Genomic DNA, 20,570 nt, shown 5'->3' on the forward strand with positions numbered 1-20,570 from the left:
CTGTCATTCCAGGGAGTGATACACGGTAGCAGTACAACCTCAAATAATAGGACAGAAGAATACTGTCAAATGAGAAAATGTTTGTGAGAATTGAGTATTGACTAAACAGTTCATGAAAATCTTCACAGTCCCATCATTATTTCCCGTTTCTTGTCTCGGTTCTGTTTCAGCCAAGAACAAGCAGCTGCAAAGCACTTTTCCAGAACCGAGAATGCCAAAATACTTCTCAGTTCTAGTAGTTCATTTCCGTCTTACATTGGTTTATATCTGAAGTGGCTGTTTTTATGGGAGTGGAAGAATGTGAACAGAGGATGAAATGAAAATGTGGTAGAAGTAACTAGACTTGGCTTAGACTCCAGAGAAAACAATGCAGTAGGAACAGAAAAAAAGTTGTAACAGAAGGTAGAAGAAAACAGCCAAGAAGTTTCCAGTGTTGGTTTAGATGGCAGAGATTGAACAGCTCTTCCCACAGAAAACTGTACGTGCTGATCTCTTTAGCACTCCTGACTTACAGCTAACATGGGTCACCAGCAGACAATTAATTTTTGGACAAATCATGATAGATTACCAAAGCTATGTGTAGGAGGAACAGGACTGAGCAAGGCTTGTGTGTTAATCATCATTCTTACAAAAGGCAGTTATTTGATCTTTAATACTTGGTCACAGGCTCCACGTGACATGGTGGACGTTACAGGGAGATGATGAGGGTGAATCGTATTTCATTATCTATGTGCTCGTGCATATGGAGAGGCAGTTCATCCAGCCATCTGGTCTCACAGTGCAGTCATGCAACAGTTTTTCAGATCTTTGTGTTCTGATTGGCCTTCTTTCACTCTAGCTTTCTGTCTTGTTTGAAACAAGAAGGACAAACCAACTAAAAAGCAGTCCTTGCTTTTGTCTGTCAGCTCCCAGCATCATAGTAATGTATTTATATTGGTACCAGCTATGGATCAATTTGCAAATATAAAATGGGACAGAACAGCCTTAGAGAATCCCCAAAAGGGCTGAAGAGAGTTATTTTACATTTCCTCCCTTTTCACCTGTGCTCCATCTTGGCACATACGCTTAAAGAGGAGTAAAAAATGGTAATAAAAACAGGGTCTATACAAGCTCTTCAAAACTGCAAAGTGGTATGAAGCAATCCACAGTTTGACTCTATTAAACTTGTCTGTCTTCCACCTCATCATATTAAGTAGATATTGTCTCATCACACCTCTTGCCTTTGTTTTGCAGCTATAACCCACTCTGGTCCCCAGTTTATGCATACAAAGGAGATGGTATAAATAGTAGGCCTGATCCTGCACACACATAATGAACATCTGTACTTTGGAGGTCATTCTTACCAGATGTTAGAACTAATTAGTGCTTTCACAGCTTTTGGGGTTTTTTATTGGCTGCTGCATTCTGTCTATTAAAATCAGTTCAAGAAAAAAAGCAGGTTAGCATGCTGAAGTCCCCTTTCAGCTCAACAGGGAAAGCCTCTGAGGGTAAGTGTTTCCTGTTTCCTGCTCTGTAACTGAAAATCCTGCATCTTCTCAGACTTCCAACCAGTCTTACACTCATCTTAAGTACAAAAATAAATAAATAAATAAATTAAAGGTACCAAGAAACCTGAGCTGAACACATAGATTTGTCCAAAAGAAAGGCTAGATGCAGACCCTATGCAGTATCCAGCAGCAACCTATATTCTTCTCACTCCATGAACTTTCTGTGCTGGATAGAGAACTCATTAACGACCTGTACGCTGATGGCTTTAAGGAGAGGAAAGGACAGGCTCAGGGATGAAAGGAGACAACCAGAGAGTTGTAATTCAGACTTTCATAGAGCTTTTAGACCCAGATGCTCCTGAAATTCATTTGTAAAACGATGTGAACTTTCTTACTGAAGGAATATCAGCAGTGATACCATTGTGGGAGAAAGAAAAGATCTCAAGCTTTGAAAATACAACCGTAAGTGCTTTGCTGAATAATGTTCAAGTGGGTTTGAAACTAGGCAAAATGAGTTTGTCTGTCCCTACTTAAAACCACAGATTAGATAAGTATGAAAATATTTTCTGTGCTAAGCTATCAGCACTTGGTTTCTCTTTTAATTATAGTCAAATAATGTAACAAAGGGCAATTTCCATAACATTTCTTTTAACCATTTTTTAAGTTTTACATCGCAAAATTATTCTGAACTTTTATCAGGGCACATACAACATCTACCACCTTGCACTTTACCTTGATGCTGATTCCTCTGAAAGAGGAGCAAAAGAAAAATGTCTGCTATTTGCCTAGCATCTTGTCTTCAGATAGTGGCTCAGAAAGACACAATAATTCTTGGACACCATACTCTTAAATAGAGCTTAGGTCTTTTCTGACAAGACATCTCAAAATCTGGATTGAAATAATATGATTTCTGAGAATGTGTTGACTCTGTTGTCTCCATTTCCACTTCTCAGCCTGGCACTTCTTCAGTCATACGCACACTGTTCACTCTGTATTATTCATAGTGGGAAGACAGCTGATCCTGCGAATCATACCGGTTTTCTTATGAAGAGACTATTATGAAAAATTAAGACCAACCAGTTGTCATGCCAGCCATGAGTTGTGTCCTGTCTTCTCCCAATATTTGAATCAGGTGCTTCTTCTGAATCTGAACAAATGACTGCTCATTTTTCACTGATGGAGCTTCATTCCAGTCACCACAGAATTTTAGCTTATCAGGGAATGCTTTGTGAAAATGTTGTTGGTGCCATTTTTAGGGGACAAAAATTTGAAACTAAAGAAATTATATCCTTGAAACAAAAAGGGGGAGTGAAGGGGCTTTTATATTATTATTTAGTGAAATGTAATAGAAAACAAAAGCATTAAATATTTATAAAGTCTGCTTTGAAGACCCTTATAAAACTGCCACTGAGTTTCTTTAAAATGAATATGCAGTCCATGATTTCAAAGCTTATTGTATGAGGTCCTCAAGGTCTTTTAAAACAATTCATTTCCACTTCAGATATGAAAGGGAAAAAAGAACGTAAGAAGTCTCAAAGAAAGCTCAAATCTTTGCATTTCAAGTTATGGTTTTGGGTTGCTCTTTTTTATTGATCATTTACTTACTAGTTCTAAAATTTATTGCTCATAGTTAATATCATACCCTAGAAAAGCTGCTATTTAGGCTGTATTTAAGGCAATAATGTGTATTTTTTAAACTCAAATCATGAATATGGGAGAGTTCATAGAGTTAAACAAAGAGAAAGCATCTGAAACACATTGCTCAACATTAGAAATAATGCTGTCTAGTAGAGATCTTCTCAAGAAACGTCTGATCTCAAATGTTATTTTTATTGTTAAAGCTGAGCCCAATATTATAATCCACTCCATTCCAGTAAGAACAGTGTCCCTCATGCAACCAGAGCCAGTGGCTACAGACTTGTTAAAACCAAAATCGTTTATGTCAGGTCTGTTAAAAGGAATGAAAGAAACATATACATCTGAGATGAAAACTCCCAATGCTGCTTTTTCAAAGGAAAACCAGTCATTTGCAAGACAAATCACCATTTTTCCACTGCAGGTAAGGATTTTCTTTCTGAAGGGATATTAAATGCCTAAAATGTTATACCTTATCTGAAGCCCCAAACTCCTCTGTTCACAGCACAACTTTGGAGAAGCAGTTCTTTGTTTTAATGGGAAAAAATTCCCCAACAAACTAGGACTGTTCATCCTCCATTCTCAGAGCTTTCTTAGGAGCTTTAAGACATTTTTCTGCTGATTATTTTGTTAATTTCCATCTGGGAGGCATTGATTTATTTTTCCGTTCTCTGAAAGGAACTGGAGTGAACATGGCTGTTTATTTTTCTACTTAGATAGTGCCTTACCATGCCAAGACAACTCTGAGCACCAGCCTCATCAATTAATATCAGCACCACTCTGAGAATGGTGTTTGCTAAGAAACTGTTGCTACAGAACAAGCAAAATGAGGACAAAACATTGGGCCAAATGCTAGAAGAGGCAGAGGGGAGCCAGGATCTGTGGATCCTGGCCCAGGGAGCACAGACGGGGGAGTGCTGTCTCCCTGGCATATTCCCCTCCTCTGCAGAATCTCCCCCTCCCCTAGCATGGGCTCTACACCTGGGTAGGAGGGGCTGTGCTGGGATGCCATTCACATACCATATGGAGCCTTCCTCCATGTGCAACCAGTGTAGCTGAACGCTGATTCAGCTGGGGCTGTGAAACCGCACGTTGAAAGGGATCTGTGGGACTTTGGAGCATTCCTTCATCTAACCAGAGGCTAACAAGCCTTGGAAGAGGCCCTCAGAAATAGCTCTGTATACCAGCTGCCCTCCTCATACGTACTGGAAGTGCGGGGCAATAGCGAGTTGACCTTCCTAGGTTACCCATTGGATACACTGGAAGACTTAATTGCTACTCCTGAAATGCTGCTGAAATGGCAGCATTTGGACAGAAAGTGAGTACTTTCTGTGACATTTGCCACAGTGCTTTTCTTCATCTGGATGGAAGAGGAGAGGTTGCTCAATGGACTGTTCTCCATATTGTCACACATGTATACACCTACACATGCCTCTATCTGTGCTGCACCTGTTTTCTCCTGTCTCTGTGGTCCCATATTCATGCAGCAAACCCACCAGAAGTGCTACCAGTACCAACTGCTGTTCCTGATCTTGGCAAGTAACAACCGAAGGTGTCTTTTTTAATCTGATGTGGTGGTGAATAGCAAAGACAAAACTATATGCTTTGATCAGTGAGGTGTAAATGCCTTTTTGGGCCATAATTGTGAGTGTGTGTTGACAATCAACAGCTCATGGAAGAGTTTACAGACTAAATAGCAAGGAAAAAAAATAAATTATATAAATAACCAAACAAAAAACACGAATGGAGAGAAGGGGAAAGAGAGGCTGAAAAAGCAGGATACAATTATTTGTTTAAGATACTACAAAAAGGTATAGAAAGAGCCAGAGAAAAGACTCATTTCAATGTGCTGTGTACTGTAGCACATAGGTTTGCCTGCTTTGCTGCTACAACACACCACTCATTGTACACTTCAAAGTTGACATTAATATTTTCTCTGCTACTTTTCACAATCCCATAAAAAGGAGTCTCTCTGCCTGAATGTAAAAACTATTATCAGGCATGCAGTTGACCAAACTCTGCCCAGATGTTGCAGTGTGGTTGCAAACTATACATCAGCTGTTCTTTCTGCTGCTCACCATGCAGCCAGCCTGTTCATCTGGCCATATGGAAGATCCATGGGAAAAAAAAAAAAAAAAAAAAAAAAAAAAAAAAAAAAAAAAAGAAAGAAAGAAAAGCTATTTGTGTATTGGTTTTGAAAGTCGGAATAATACAGCCTTTAAGATTTAATGGGTACTCAAGCTGGCTTACAAATAACCTGCTTTGTCTGCATTATTTTGTCTGCATCTTTCCTTATGAAAAACAAAGAATAAAAAAGGAAGATCAAAGATTGCAAATGTGGCTTTGTTTTGAAAGCCAAAATGCCTTGCTCCCTACAAACAAGGAAGGCTTCTGTGTACAGGCTTCAGGCTCACACAGTACCTTGGCCCACTGCAGCAGATGAAGGCTCCCTGAGAAGTATTGCAACTCCCTGTGCCTCTCTGCATCCTCTCCTTCCCCACAGACACTGAGCCCAGCAACTCCTGAGATTCAGTCCTTCTCCTGCCTGAGGTTACCCTGGAGAGCCTTCTGGGCAACAGAAATAGCAGCCATTCCCAAGGGAAGGGGAGCAGACAAATTATGAGAAATTGATATTTCCTTTGGAACAGGGTAAGGCAGAAGTTCATAGTGGGATTCCCAGTCATGACTGAAGCTAAGAGGAGATCTGAGGTGGCATCTCAAGGTTTTTATCACCACCCTGCTATTGCACATCACAACATAGCTCACATCTCATATGCTAAAGGGGGGTGCCTTGCTGGCAGGAGACCCCTGGGGTTTATGTCAACTGGATCTGCAGCTATGCCAGTCCTGGGATTGGGGTGGGGAAGAAGCAATCAGGGGCTTGGATAGTTAAGCAGCCAGACTGGGTACCGACAGACTCCCAGAACAACTAAGAGTGCCTCAGTTGGGCTGCCATCAGTACTTGCATGTTACAGCACTGCTTGGAAGCCTCTTTTTATCCCTGTTGACACTTCAGGCAACTGAGGCTCACAATTCAGGCACTAAATTCATAGCCTAAATCTAAACTGTGCAAAACTATTTTATTTTTTTATGGAAAATGACTCACCACATCAAAAGTCCATGCTTCTAACACCAGAGACCTGTAGGTACCAAACTCTCTTGGATTCGGCCTTCAGCTGTGCATGGCTGAGGAGGAGGCTCCTGCAGGAACATCTTTGCATGCTTGTGCATCTGTATGTTCATAGTTCTCTGCTTTGCATCTGAAAGAGTGAGCCTGTGCATGGCTACATGAGCACAACTTCAGAGATTTGATAATTTGGCCCTGGCTGCTCTATCAGCTCCTGTCACTTTCTGTTTAGAGCAGCGTTCATAAGGCAGCAGCTAATGGGGCGGGAGCATGGGGAGGAATTCTGGCAAAGACAAGGCGCCGGGATATTTATTTGGCCGTCCTTATGTAAAAGAGTGCAAAAAAAATGAAGCAGTAAAATATTGTAAAACTTAAGCTGATACTTCCACTAATTCAAAGTGGCAGTTTTTAAATAGGGTTGCTTCTGTTTGTCACTTTCAATCATAGGATGCCGATAGTGGTACTTAGAAGGACTTAATAGTCTTAAGAAAACAAACCAGCCCCGTCCCCCCAGACCAGAACAAACAGAGCCATATTGTCATGCCTTGAGATACATCAAGTGTGCCGCGCAGGGGGGAGGCCGCACGCTTCCTCCTCAGCCGACGCAAGCGAAAGTGACAACTTGTCAACTCTCTCGTCCTGTTCACTTTGTGTCCTGCTCTGCTTCTTATATTTTCTTGCCTTCCCCTGTCTGCTACCCCCGTTTCCACTCCCAGTCTTCAAAAGAAAAGGGCACTCCCACGCCGGCAGCTTTTAACTGTATTTTATTTGTGCACACCCTTTTCCTGAATTCAAAGTAACTCCTTTCCCCCTCTAGTTTTCATGTATCCATAGGACTTGAACCTTAATTGAAGCAAGCCGCAGGCATGACTTAGGCTTACTCAGGAAGGTATTTTTTGCAGGTAGGGAAATGCAGAGTTAGAGGCACAGTGCCTCAGCCCCTCCACACGGGCCAAGCTGGAACCAAGCAGCAGGCCTGCTGTGAAGCAGCAGGCTCCTGTGCTACATCCTCTTTCCCAGCAGCAGAATGAATCATTTGCATTTGCGGTTGTCATTTGCAAAGCCAAGAAAGATGCACAAGGATCCCCACAGGTGAGAGTCAGGGCCTTGGCTTCATGCACAGCCCTTGCTAAAGGGGTCAGTGAAGTGCTGCCTGCTCAGGTTTACGCTATGTGGGGATGCTGGGCAGCAGCAGCCATAACACCAGAAGTGCACTTCACTTCCCACATATCCTCTTCTTATTCATCATTACACACCTTGCTCCCCTCACTCTGGCCTCAGCCAAGTGCAAATCCAGAGCCTCTCTTAGTAGCAAGCAGAAGTGATAAATGAAAAAAGCAAATAAAGTTTGTTCTCTTTGTGCCAGGTGGGCTTCCCAGATTGTGGTGAGGGAAATGAGGTTCTGATCTGCCTGGAAGGATGATGAGCACAGGCGAAACCCAGACATGTCCTCCTGAGTGTCCTTTGTCAGATTCTTCAATGACTTATTCAGATTCACTGCCTGAATGACTCTGCCCAGTGAAGAAAATACACAGCAGCAGGGACTGCTGTGGGAACCCTGCAGGCAGTGGGCAGAGGGACATGGGGTGGGGGAGGTCCCTCGAATTCCAACAAGAACCTGCCTCAGTACGGAGAGCATGCTGGTAAAGGCTAGAGAGCCAGGAAACAAGGAGTTCACCTGAGAGAGGAGATACAGGTCCCTCCAAATCTCTTTCGCATCAAACCTTTTTGCCTAATAAAAAAACATGCAACAAAAAAAGCAGTTCCATTTAACAAAAGTTTCATTTGAATCAGAATAGAGAGAGGCAGATTTATACTCCAAGGGAAAACTAGGTCTAATAGCTAAGATAAGAAAGCGCGTGTGTGCGCGCGTGAGTGTGTGCAAATCCAGGAGAGGGAGTCAGATAAGAAAGAATGATTAAGTTCTTGCATGAAAGTAGTTAAGCTGTCATCTTAAGCTCACTCTGCTAGAATTATTGCTGTTTATTCATAAGACCACTAAGGAACAGATGTTCACCTGGCCAAGCAAACCTTCTGAAAGGAAGATATCCATATGTGGCAGTGATCAGAGTGTGCTCTAATTCTTAGAAAAAAACTTCAGTTTCCTGGTACTGGTTGAAGCTTAGTAAAAGAGTGGGAGGGAGACAATAAAAGGTAGGTTGAGGAGCTAGAGAGGAAAAAAAAGGGAAAATAATACAAAGACACAAATGAGAACCAAGGTGAAAGTATAAAAACTAGAAGAAATTCAGGGTCTTTTCTTGAGCATCAGAAAAAGCATGTGTAAGGATAATAGCTACAGAAGAAGCAGGATAATTAAAAGAACACAAGCAGGAAGAAGAGAGATTAATTTCTTTTCATAGTTTCTTTCTTCATGTTGGTTCAAGTTAGTAGGCAAAATGTACAAGCAGTGTCAATTCTTCTCTACTTCCTAATGCGTTTTCTTTGCTTAGCCTTTTGTCTTATTTATCTAATGGATTTAGAACACTGGCACCCTTTTGTGTTGAAGTTTCCTGAATCAGCCGGTCTGCTACAGCCAGGGACAGACACATCCTCCAAACACAGTCCAGAGTATAAACCAAAGAAAACACAAGGAAGAAATAGACTCATAGGTACCGCAGAGGTAACAGGAATTTGATCCTGTTTATTATCTATGGAGCTGCTCACAGCAGCTTAGGGTTCTCTGGGGCATGAGAAATCAGAATGAGTAGAAGAGCAAAAACACAGAGGGGAACTGGGAACAAGGGAGGGAGGATACAGGGCTGAAGAATGATTATGGAAATCCTGCATTAACTGGGGTCCTGCTCCCTCTGAACTCACCACCTGGCAGCTCCAGAATTGTGGGGCCAAGGAGATCCTGAGAGAAGATTCACTGTTCAGCACTTCTCATGCAAGGGGGACGCAGGACATAAAACACTGTTCCATTTGCAACAAGTGTTCAGGACCTGAAAAATACTGTGCAGAAGATGCAGTGACCGTGTTTGCACTTAGAATATTTGTTAGTGAAAAAAGCTTATTATATTATGGCATTGCATTAATCATCCCTGTAAAAAAAAAACAAACCTGTTTCTTCAATTAGTACCTCACAAGAATCCTATTAAAAGGCAATAAGCCAAAGTGTAAGTTAATTTCGAGTGTTTTTTCACCCAGCTGAGTCCCCTTGTGTTCAGAGCAATGGGCGACAACACTAGAGTCTAAACCATGTCAAGCTGTTCTGTACACTCTGCCGTCAGTCGGATATTCCTTCTGCTGGAAAGATCACTAATTATTCCGTCGGCATTTGCCTGAATAAGGCCTCAAGATTTGGTCCAAAGACAGCAAATGTTCCTTCTTGATTAGTTTTGCAAATTAAATGAGAAGAATTTAGAAAGAGAGCATATGAAGCTTATTTGTAAGACAGATGTTAAACAGACTAGCAGCTTCCCAGTATCTATCTAATACTTATCCCCAGTACCAAAATACATTCCTTTAGCCTTTAAAATTATATGAGAGTACTTAGGACTTCATTGGTAGTATCCTGAAAGCCTCTGCAGGTCAAGAATCATGGAATTATTTATGCTACTGATAATATTTTATGTTGACTTCAGGTCATTTTGAAGAGGACATAATTTTTCCATTAATTATTTTGTTCACTGAGAAATGCCATTTTGAGTCTACTAAAAGTATCAATTAATATAAAGAATCTCAAATGGGAAAAAAAGAAAGGAATGCTTTGGAAGTTGTTTGTTTGGGTTTTTTTACTTTTATTTTTGAGGCAATTTTTTGGAACTAAAGGGAAACATTACTTTAAAAAAAAAAATAGATGTGTGCTGGTTTTGGCTGGGATGGAGTTAATTTTTTTCATAGCAGCTGATATGGGGCTATGTTTTAGATTTGGGCTGAAAACAATGTTAATAACACAGAGATGTTTTTATTGTTCCTAAGCAGTGCTTGCACAGAGTCAAGGCCTTTTCTGCTTCACACCCCACCCCACCAGCAAGTAGGCTGGGAGGGCAAAAAAAACTGGGAGGAGACACAGCTGGGATAGCTGATCCCAACTGACTAAAGAGATATTCTGTACCATATGGTGTCATGCTCAGTATATAAAGATGGGAGAAGAAGAAGGAAGGTGGGGACATTCAGAGTGATGGTGTTTGTCTTCTCAGAGCTACATGTGATGGAGCCTTGCTGTTCTGGAGATGGCTGAACACCTGCCTGCCAATGGGAAGCAATGAACTAATTCCTTGTTCTGTTTTGCTTATAAAGCTTTTGCTTTATCTATTAAACTGTCTTTATTTTTTTTAATTTTTAAACTCAAAACCAGTTTTAACATAGTTTTTAAGAAGAATATCTCTTATATTGATGACCTAAAATAATACTTTCTATCTTTTGGTGGTGCTTGGCTCAGTAACTGAAAAAAGCCCCATGTCTTCCTACAGCTCTGAGCCAGTCAAGCCTTTGAGGTGCCTTGAGGCAGGACTATAACTTCCTTGTGGTGAGCTCAGCACAATCCACACCAGCAGTAATGGGACAGATGTGTGCCAGTCCCTCCCCCCGACCCCTATCCAAACCTATTTAGTATCATAGAACCATAGAATTGTTAAGGTTGGGAGGGACCTTAAAGATCATCGAGTTCCAACCCCCCTGCCATGATTAGGGAATCCTACCACTAGACCAGGTTGCACAAAACCTCATCCAACCTGGCCTCTAAAACCTCATCCAACCTGGCCTTAAAAACCTCCAGAGATGGGGCACCAACAACCTCCCTGGGCAACCCATTCCAGTTCCTCACCACCCTTATAGTGAAGAATTTCTTCCTAATATCTAACCTTAATCTCCCCTCTTTAGGTTTAACACCAATTCCCCTTGTCCTACCACTATCTTCCCCAGCTTTCCTGTAGCCCCTCCAGGTACTGGAAGGTGCTCTGAGGTCTCCCTGGAGCCTTCTCTTCTCCAGGCCAAACACTCCCAACTCTCCCAGCCTGTCCCAGTAGCAGAGGTGCTCCAGCCCCTCGATCATCTTTGTGGCCCTTCTCTGGACCCTCTCCAACAGGTCTTTATTTTTCTTGTACTTCACCTGCTTGCAGCAGTTTCTGAAGTGTATGAGATATAACAACTGGTAGCACACAAGTTAATGAACATACATTGTCTTTCTTCCCAGCCCAGCCAGCAACAACCGTCATAACAGATTGCAAGATACAGCATATCAGAATTGTAAAGCAACTATTTGTTAGTGCTGGAGTGAAGTCAAAATACTACTCAGCAATGATAGGAAAAAGCAACCAGTACAGTATTAGGACAGTAAAATAGATTTATTAGCTTTTGCTTAATAAAGTGCATCTAGACTTCTGAAAAGCAGTAATGTAAATAATGAGGCACTCTATAATTTTTTCTGATTTTGTGCCTTCCATATGATCTTTTGTTCTGTCTGCAGACCCAAAGATGATTTTCCTAATTGCCAACTCTGCCCTTTCATCCTAAAACCAGAAAATCTTGCTGCCATCTCTCTGCTATTAAGAGCCTCATCAGTGGTTCAGCTTCTGCTGCTCTAGACCCTCCTGAGATCTGCACTGACTTGGAAGCTCAAGGAAGTCCTGTTTGCTCTTTCACAGCTGTGCTGGACGTTGAAACATCACCAGGTATGTGGCCACACAAGACCTAAGTAGTCAGCCTACAATTTGGCAGAGAGTCTACTTTCACTATGATTACTACAAGGGCACTGTTTTTACATGGTTGCTTTCTTACATTTTAAACCAAAGCATCTTTTCACAGGGAACAGGAAGAATACATGTCGGGTCTTTGGCAGCTGTAAAGGAGCATAATTTTACTAACCTCAGCAAGGTCCCACCAGTGTACACAAGCTGAAAAACCATCTCAGAAACCAAGGGAGCAGGCACCACGACAGAAAATGGGAGATCTTTTTTAGGCTCAAACTTCCCAACACTGTGTGTGCAACCTTAATTGAAGTGAGTCATTCTTCCGACAAGCACAGCGCTCCAACAAGTTCCACAATCCATGGTGAACTTGTCCAGGCTCAGAACATTTTGACACTGAACCTGTCACAGATCAGATTACTACACTATCCTACTTCTGAATACATGGGGACATTATCTTAGCATTCTTACTTGCCCGTCTTGAGGACGATAGCCAGGGCTGTCAGCATGTAGAGGTGATGGATGATGTTTTGCTAAGGTGATGGCACTCCCTGAGAAAGAATTCCTGAGACCCAGAGATATGGACAACACGGATACGTTGCTTGCAATTGCCAGCAAAAGCAGAAGCTTCAGTTTATTTATTTTCATATTATTTCAAATAACTTGATTTTTAATTCTGGCCAGTAATCATCCAAAAATAATGTATTCCATCTGTAGTATTATTGTAATATAATGGATAAATATTGAAATACTGAATGCTTTCTGTCACATAACTACTGTTGTGTCCTCTAAAGGTTGGATTGAAGCACACAGTAAACCAATATAAAAAGTGAGAAAACCCAAGGAAAATAAAGATTAATTTTTTACAGAAAGAGTTTATTTAGACACACAAACACGGATAAATTTTTGCATATCTCTGAGTTGATACGTTTACCAAAACCATTCAAGCCACTGACTTGCACATGCCAGTGGCCCAGCTGATGCTCTGGTTTTCTGCATTGTGGAGGACGAGATCTTATCACTTTCTGCCTGCTTTGAGTTCTCTCCAACTTTGCTCCTTCCAGCAGCAAGGTTTCTGAGACCATCCTTGATAACACTGGGGAAGGGAAGTGGTCTGGAGGAAGAAGAGGCTGTCATGGCATTTGAATTTTCCAAGAAATTTCTTCATGCAACATTTTTAAAACTTGTGAATAATCCTGTAACATACTGGTTCTTTCTTCCTCACTAATAAGCACATCAATGTTGGTCATTTCCTCTGTCCCCCCCACCATTCCCTCTTTCTTACTTTACCTAATTCCTCTTTCCTACTATCCCCACTTAGCTTTGAAAATAGATTACTTTTGCACGTTTCTTCATCAAAGCCCATTTATAAATAAAGTGAAGAAAATCAAACCAAACACAGATTCTTGTCTCCTTTCACTCTGTACCCTGTCCCCTTTGACCTGAATCCTGTCCATTTTCAAATGCCTTCTTTGATATCTGCATCAGTTATTTTCCACTGATGTACCTCATATCCAAACTTGTCCACTGACCTGAGAAGCAATCTTTTGTGTCATACCAGATCAAAAAGGTTTCTTGAGGATCAGATCAGCTCTAGGCAGGCCCTTCCTCAGCCAGTCTTTCATGACTCTCCATAAAAATCCCAGTAGATAATTTCGTCTCTGCACTTACAGACAGCATCTGCAGCACAAGTGTCTTAGGTTTTTTCCTTCCTTCAGACTTTGATTTATGATTTTATTCTAACCCAACTACTAAAATCAATCAAAACCATAGACATGCAATTTTCTGTATCTTCCCTAGCTATGTTTTGAACTACTAGCTGAATTTCCTGTAGCCTGTGATATTGGTACTGTGGAATACACCACAGCATCTTTCCCTTATTGCACAACTGTGTTTCTGAAGCAAAACTTTCATCTTATCTTCCTGAATGCTATGCTTGTGAAGATAACCTTGAACACATTAATGGACCATAAACCAATATTTATCTGACATTGCAGATAGCTTGAAACTATAGCTTTGAGAAGTGTGGATGGCCCTATTCCCCTCAACAGTGTGTTAATGCTGAAACAAAAATTGACAATTTAAATTCCAGTATTATTAATGATTCCACTGATGATCATTTTAGCAAAAGCATCCAGCCAATGCATTTGCTCCACAATCCCAAACTGCCTCCCATGCCTTCCCAGGTGCCAAAAGCTCCAACTGTCCCCTACCCAACTGCCAAAGGCTTCAGCTTCCCCATGGCAACTTTTACAATGCAGTTCTGCATTTTCATTACAGCATGGAACCATGTAGGGAGAGAGCGTCAGGAAAATAGCATCAGTTAAATTGATTTCAGTATCAAAATAAATAATATCAATTGTTTTATTCATTTAGGTACTTAATTGAGTAAACTTTTATATAAATTTAATTTAAACAAATCTGCTACTGAACTGCAGGCTGCTTCACCAGAAGGCTGCAGGACTAAGGACTCTGCCAAATAATTGAAGTCCAGTTTGTTAGAATCCATAATCCATAGAACAGAAGTACTGCTTTAAGAAGTTAAACTCCAACATTATATGCTGCTTCATTTTTCTTTTTACATGAACACTTTTGATGCAGTCCAGAGCAAGCTGACAAACATTACACCACCAGAACCTTCCCACAAAGTCCACAGAATCACAGCACCTAGAAACCCGTAGCCTATCAGCCATCTACTTAGCCATGCGCTCTTTAAACAGGGTATTAAATGTGTCTTCTTGGGGTTATCCTACCTCTCTTGATGTTTTTAACTGAAATGACTGTGTCCCATCTGAACAAGTTATTTTGCAAGTCTTCAGATATTCTAATTTCTTAAGAACCTGTTCTGGCATGATCCTGATTTCCTTCAGTGTTTCTTTCTCCACTCTTGAGAAATTCATGCTTGTTTCTGACACCTGTGCCCGCCAACACTACCTTCTTTACAGAGAATGAAAGTAAGAAATGCATTGAATATTTTAAACAATACCTACTTTTCCTTTCAATAATTTTTCTCTGCCATGCCTTAAAGGCCCTTCTGTCTCTTTTACAGATCTCTTCTTCCTTGTGTACTTGAAAAAAGTCATTTTGCACAACCTCCAGTGCAATCTTTTTTTCATTCTCTACCTTTGCTTTTCTTACCAGTTTTAATACTTTCTGAACCTCACTTTGTAATCTTTCTGGTCTTCCCCTGTACTTGATGTTGAATACCTCGCATATGCCTCATTCTTACCTTTGATTACTTTTTTTGGAGGGCTTGTTCATCATAGTGTGAATGTATTTCTTTCAAGCCTGCATACTGGATAGCCCTTGGGCATATATTAATTTCAGTTCTGCACATTTTCAGTTTCTCATCAATGTTCTTGCCCTTTCCATTGCTTTTGGGTCAGCTCCCCACACAGACTTCTGAAACGCATGCTGACATTTTGGAAAACCAGTTGCAAGCCCAAAAGGAGAACTTATGACAATCAACACCAAGTGTTGTGACCAAGTTATCCTGGATGTGCCAAGCTCTCAGCCGGTTACATGCCTTTCCCAGGTTTACGATCAACAGAGATCAAATTGGAAGCAGAAACATTTTGAGGGCTGAGGGCCCCTTCTGCCAGAGGAGGGCCACCAGACTGGAGCATATCTCTGCACTGCCCTTTGTGACACTGTTGTGCTCCCTCCTGTGTAAGGAGGTGGGCAAGTGGGCAACACACAGCTAACCACATCAAGGTAGTAGTCTCTCAAGGAGATAGTCAGCTCATTGCCTTGTTTTAACCATAAAAGTGGAGCAAAAGCAAGTTTACTGGGCCAAGGCTGTTTCCTGCTACCTGTATTGAAGTACTTCAGCTCACCTAGTCTCAGAGCTGAAAAGGGAAGTAATTTAAAGGACATTTTAAAATGCCTTTGGGTTTGCTTGATTTTCAGCAGCAATGTCCAGACATCAGGGCAGAAAATTTTAAAAAGCACATGATTATGAATCTACCCCTTCATCTCCACTTATTCCCATCGAAAGCAGATGTTTTGGCTATGTGCATTGAGAACTGCTGAACAAGGCAGCAGACCTGGACTTCAGCAGACAACAGTTCAATCACAGTGTCTCAGTAGATTGTGCTCCTCTCATCTTCCCCAGCCTCAACACACAAAATCCAGCAGTCAGAGGTGCTGTGAAGATTCACAGCCTCCGTACAAGAGCCAGTAATGAATTAATGGCACCCACTGCCTGCAGCTCCCTTATATGTGATGGATGGGCAACTACCTTGAAAGTGAGTTCATCTTTATGAAGTATTTTTCAATATAATAGATACCATTTTTCTTTTTAGATACCAATACTTTTTTCAGTAAACACTGCCCACATGTACAGACCACATCCCTGGCTGTCACAACCTTTCCAAGGCTGAAGGTGTCTTTTCCCATCATCACCACCCTACAACCACGTCCTGCGTGGATACCAACTCTGGCCTCAGAGAATAGTATGAGCTGCTCAGCTATTGCATTCCACATCAAGGGAATGCTCAGTAAGAGGGAATAAGTGGGCACAGCTTCTGCAACATGCTCCAGTCAGTACCCAGAATCACAATGTGGCAATAAGAGTGAGTTTTTCAGTGGAAAGGGTTGAAACATCTTTTCTTACCTGAAGCAGGGATGGAAGAGAAAGTCATAGCCTGCTCAGTGTTTGCAATGCTGAGTCAGCACAAAACCCAAGGACTCACTCTTATTAGCAACCATCCATATAATCTTTCACAAAATAAACTTATTATGTGCATTTTACATGTTTTATAGGTGGACACATAGAGTACAAGGACTATCAATACCCTAACTCTTGCAAACATGCATTGCAGTAAAGGCCTTCCTCCTGTACAGAACATACAGACCTTCTGTTTTAGTGTGAGTTCAATGAAATTACTAAAAACAAATAAAGTTCCTCACATACATATATTTTTGCAATATCAGGAAAGTTTTTTACCATGAAAAATATTTTTTTTCTTGTGGAACATGGCACAGTATCAACTGAATTTTCATCTTTAGAGTAATGCTTATCTTCTTCCTAGTCTTACTCTCTCCTGTGCCCCAGAAAATTCTATGTAAAATAGGAAAATCTGAGAAAGTGAATTTTCAGGCTTCAAATGAATTCTTATACTTTTAATTCTGAGACTTAATTCTGCCCCTTGTGGTCAATGTCTTGACACATTTTCTTACAAAGAGAAAAATGGTATTTTGTGCAAGCTTTCATTCAGATTCAGAGTGTGCTGTATTACCAAGTAATACAGACTTTTCATAAGAAATAATTTTCTGAAAGCTGCCTACCATTTTTTCCCTAGAGTTTTCATGTGAGGTATCGTGATGCAACTATTCCCAAAGATTATTTTTATAGATGTGGTTTATAGTAGCCCTTTCCTGGGAAATGCAGCTACAGATCAAGGCCATTTGTACCTAAATGGAAGAAGGAACATAGTCCGTAACCCAAAGACTTTACTCTCAATCCAACCAGGTGTGGGAACAGGCATTTCAGTGATGTGTAGGTTTGAGTAATGAGATGGATATAATGTGAAGCAGAATCTTATGATCAGCCTAAGAAGTGTATTTAAAAAGTAAACTTCAACTGAGACAGCATCTTGCTGCTGCCTGGGTAAGAGGTAAGAGCCAAATGGAAGGTGGTTGTTGAGAGAGATGTAATACGGGTCATGTTTGACTTGAGTGCGGCTGGAAGAGCCCTGCTTCCTGTCACATCTGCACACCCCATCACAACAGAAGCAGAAGATGACAGTGTAAGTTCCTCCAGTCCCTACGGCACGCAGAAATTCACCATTTTTCCTAGCTATTCTTTTTTGTCTCTTACAAAGTTCAGATTGAGCCCTAAGGGCACTAACAAAGGAAAAAATGCTTCACAGCATTTTCCCCTTGCTATTGCTTTGGGGTATGTGTAAGATGAGATCAAGTCAGTGCTACATGAGGAGCATTCCTAATTCACTGTGCCCTCTGCAAGCAGACTTGGATTTGACAATTTGTTGCATTTTGAACAGAAGCACTGTGAAGTTAACACAGGAGCCACTCTGATCACATCAGCTGGGCATTTGCTATATAGTCTTCCTTAAGGCTGGTAGCAAAGAGGGAAGATTTACTTGCCTGCCTTTGGCTGCCTCCACCCTGACATCTGCAAGAAGCCTGGCATCTTCTTGCAGTGAGCAGCTTTTGCTAGTGCTGTCTGCCCTCCTCTTTCTGATCTGTCCCCTGGGTAGGGGAGGTGGCAATGCAAAGGCACAGGCATGCTTCTACTGGCATCACTGCCTCTGGTCCCTATAAACATGTTCCCAGTGCTGCGTCGTAGCAGAAGACCTCCTTTAAAGCAGGATCTCCACATGCTGAAGCAATGAACAATTACTGGACTGTGCTAAGAAACTTACACTATCAAACCTTAAATCTGTAGGACAGTGTTCATAGTTGCAGCTTCAAATGAAGGTAAGGCATCTCCCTCCCATAACAGGGAAGTATGTAAAACCACAAATACAATGCCTATCTCTTGGACCAAAAACCCCGCAGATCAGAAAGCCAGAGACACTGTCTAGTCACAGATATTACTCAGGAGACTCTGCAAGCAAAGGAAATCACTGTCTTGCTCTGATCTGGTTTATCCACATGCTGCTCCTGTAAGGGAGGCCTTTTATCACCTTTTGCAGAATAGAGGAACAGACGTGCACAGGAGTTCCCAGTGTCATCAAGGAAAACTGCGAGGTAGCAGGAATTGGATCAGGAAAACAGTATCATATTCCTCATGTTCTGTTGTCAGTATCTGTGGCTTTACAATCAGGTTTTTTTAAGCTTCTCCCCACCCCAAAACACCACCCCTCCCACCCACCTACCCCCCCCCAATTGTTCTCTTTGTGCAAAAGACCTGTCTAACTCATGGATTTGTATATTTTAAGGCCAGAAGAAACTGCTATGAGCCACAAATCTGTATTTTACGAAATCAGAGCACTTCAGTCAGCAGTTCCTGTGGCAAGTCCATATATTTGGCCAGAACACAATTTCTAAAATTAACACCATTTCTTTGAGTGTGTTCTGATCACAAATTGCTGTTTTGACTAAAGATTTGTTCCCTATTTCTATTGCTTATCTGTTTGATTTCTAAATGACCATTGAAAAGAAACAGTGAACCTGACTGGCTCAAATTTATTTTAAATTCCTACACTAAGTAAGCTGAAGAAATTGTGATTGGAGATTTATTTCCCAACTCACGATGTTTACATTAAAAGCACCCCTTTAATTTTATCATCAGATTTAGAAATCTAGAAGAATTTTAGAACAGTTGCATACAATACTAACTAGTGCTCTGCTTTTATTAAAGAATTTTAGGAGCAGACAAATGATAGACAACTCAGAAATTAAATTTGATGCTGAAGCACAGTGAAATTTCTGCATTGGATTTTCTCAGAGAATCAGTTTCTGACCTGCTGTTTGGAACACAACAGCTTCAGAGATGTCTGCCTCTAAAATCCTGTGTACTTATTGCACCTGTCTTGTTATTAAACAAGTAATTCAATCCATAGTGTCTTATAAAACACAGGTATTACATAGTTTCAACATATACTATCCTGATTCTGAAAAAGGTCCTGGTACTCATTGCGTATTGGGGATCTATGGCACTATGGCACCAGGTGAACATACAGTAAGTATAAGCAGACAAGGCTCAGAAATAATTTTCATAGTGCTGTATCTGTCAAGAAAAAAAAATAAAAATGGTATAACCTTTTTTCAGAAATGAGGTAAAATTACAGCACTACAGATTGTAACATAATAGGCAAAGACCTTCCACCCTGCAATATCTAAATGAAAGTTGCTCCTCAAAAAGCAGGGCTCGTTGTTGCCCCACATTATGTAGGATGCTGGTGATTCCTTCCCTAGTTCAGGTATATCTACATAGCACTGTAAAGACAAAATCTAAACAGTTTTGCTGAATAAGGACAAACTTCTGAACTAAAGCAAACACATAGTTTAATGCTCACACTTACAGCTATCAGCTAAAGTGACTGTGTCGTGTGATTGTCTTGCAGCTGCCTGTGAGAAACGGTTTTCCATCATTTGGAAAGCAAGCTAAAAGATACAGGAAAAGCTCGTCAAAGAGTCGAAGCATGTTGCATCTGCAGTTAAAACATTTTAAAGGATCATAGTTATTAGAAATTCAAGTTTTTCAAGTATTAAAAATAAATCTTTAATTCCCCTACAGATTCCTAGTATCCAGAGTATTTTATAGAAACATCTGGATAAAGGAATAAAGGCAAATCCATTGTGTTTCTAGACATTCCTGGAGCACTGGTGTTCTTGAGATTATGCTATTGGATTACTGGTATAAAAATAATAAATATTTTCAGTACTTAAAGCTGTAATGCTTTATGTTGGATTTGGATTTTGGTCTCATTTTAGTAAAAGGTGGATGGAGATTCAGAGTCTCTTCCTTAGCCAGAAGGATGTAGAGAGTTTATTGCTTAGTGACCTATATTTTTCTCCTCTACAATATTTGAAAAGTTATTTAGCAACTTCCCTGCCCTTCAGCCAACCTTTCAAAATAGCTGTCAAGTCCAAAAAAGGTTAAGCTTCTGCTCCTCATTCTCATGACATGTGAAAGCAAGGGTTTGTTAATCTATGCTAAAAATGCTGTAAAATATCCCAATCTGCACAAGATGCATTAATTTGTATTTATTAACTTAAATG

General features: G+C 40.8%; 1 long non-coding RNA gene across 5 annotated transcripts in view; it reads left to right on the forward strand.

Moving 5' to 3' along the window:
* Positions 1 to 20,570, forward strand: part of LOC127382702 (uncharacterized) — a 56,874-nt gene that overhangs the window by 13,330 nt on the left and 22,974 nt on the right. For 2 of the 5 annotated variants that reach the window (XR_007889027.1, XR_007889026.1), the window contains exon 4: positions 11,660 to 11,864. This is a non-coding gene — a long non-coding RNA (uncharacterized LOC127382702). Of the gene's footprint in view, positions 1 to 3,433; positions 3,547 to 11,659; positions 11,865 to 11,997; positions 13,277 to 20,570 lie in introns of those variants that run through there. The other 3 variants (XR_007889028.1, XR_007889024.1, XR_007889025.1) reach the window with 3 other exon arrangements.

The sequence above is a fragment of the Apus apus genome, chromosome 3 (assembly GCF_020740795.1).
Source record: "Apus apus isolate bApuApu2 chromosome 3, bApuApu2.pri.cur, whole genome shotgun sequence".
Classification (NCBI taxonomy): Eukaryota; Metazoa; Chordata; class Aves; order Apodiformes; family Apodidae; genus Apus; species Apus apus.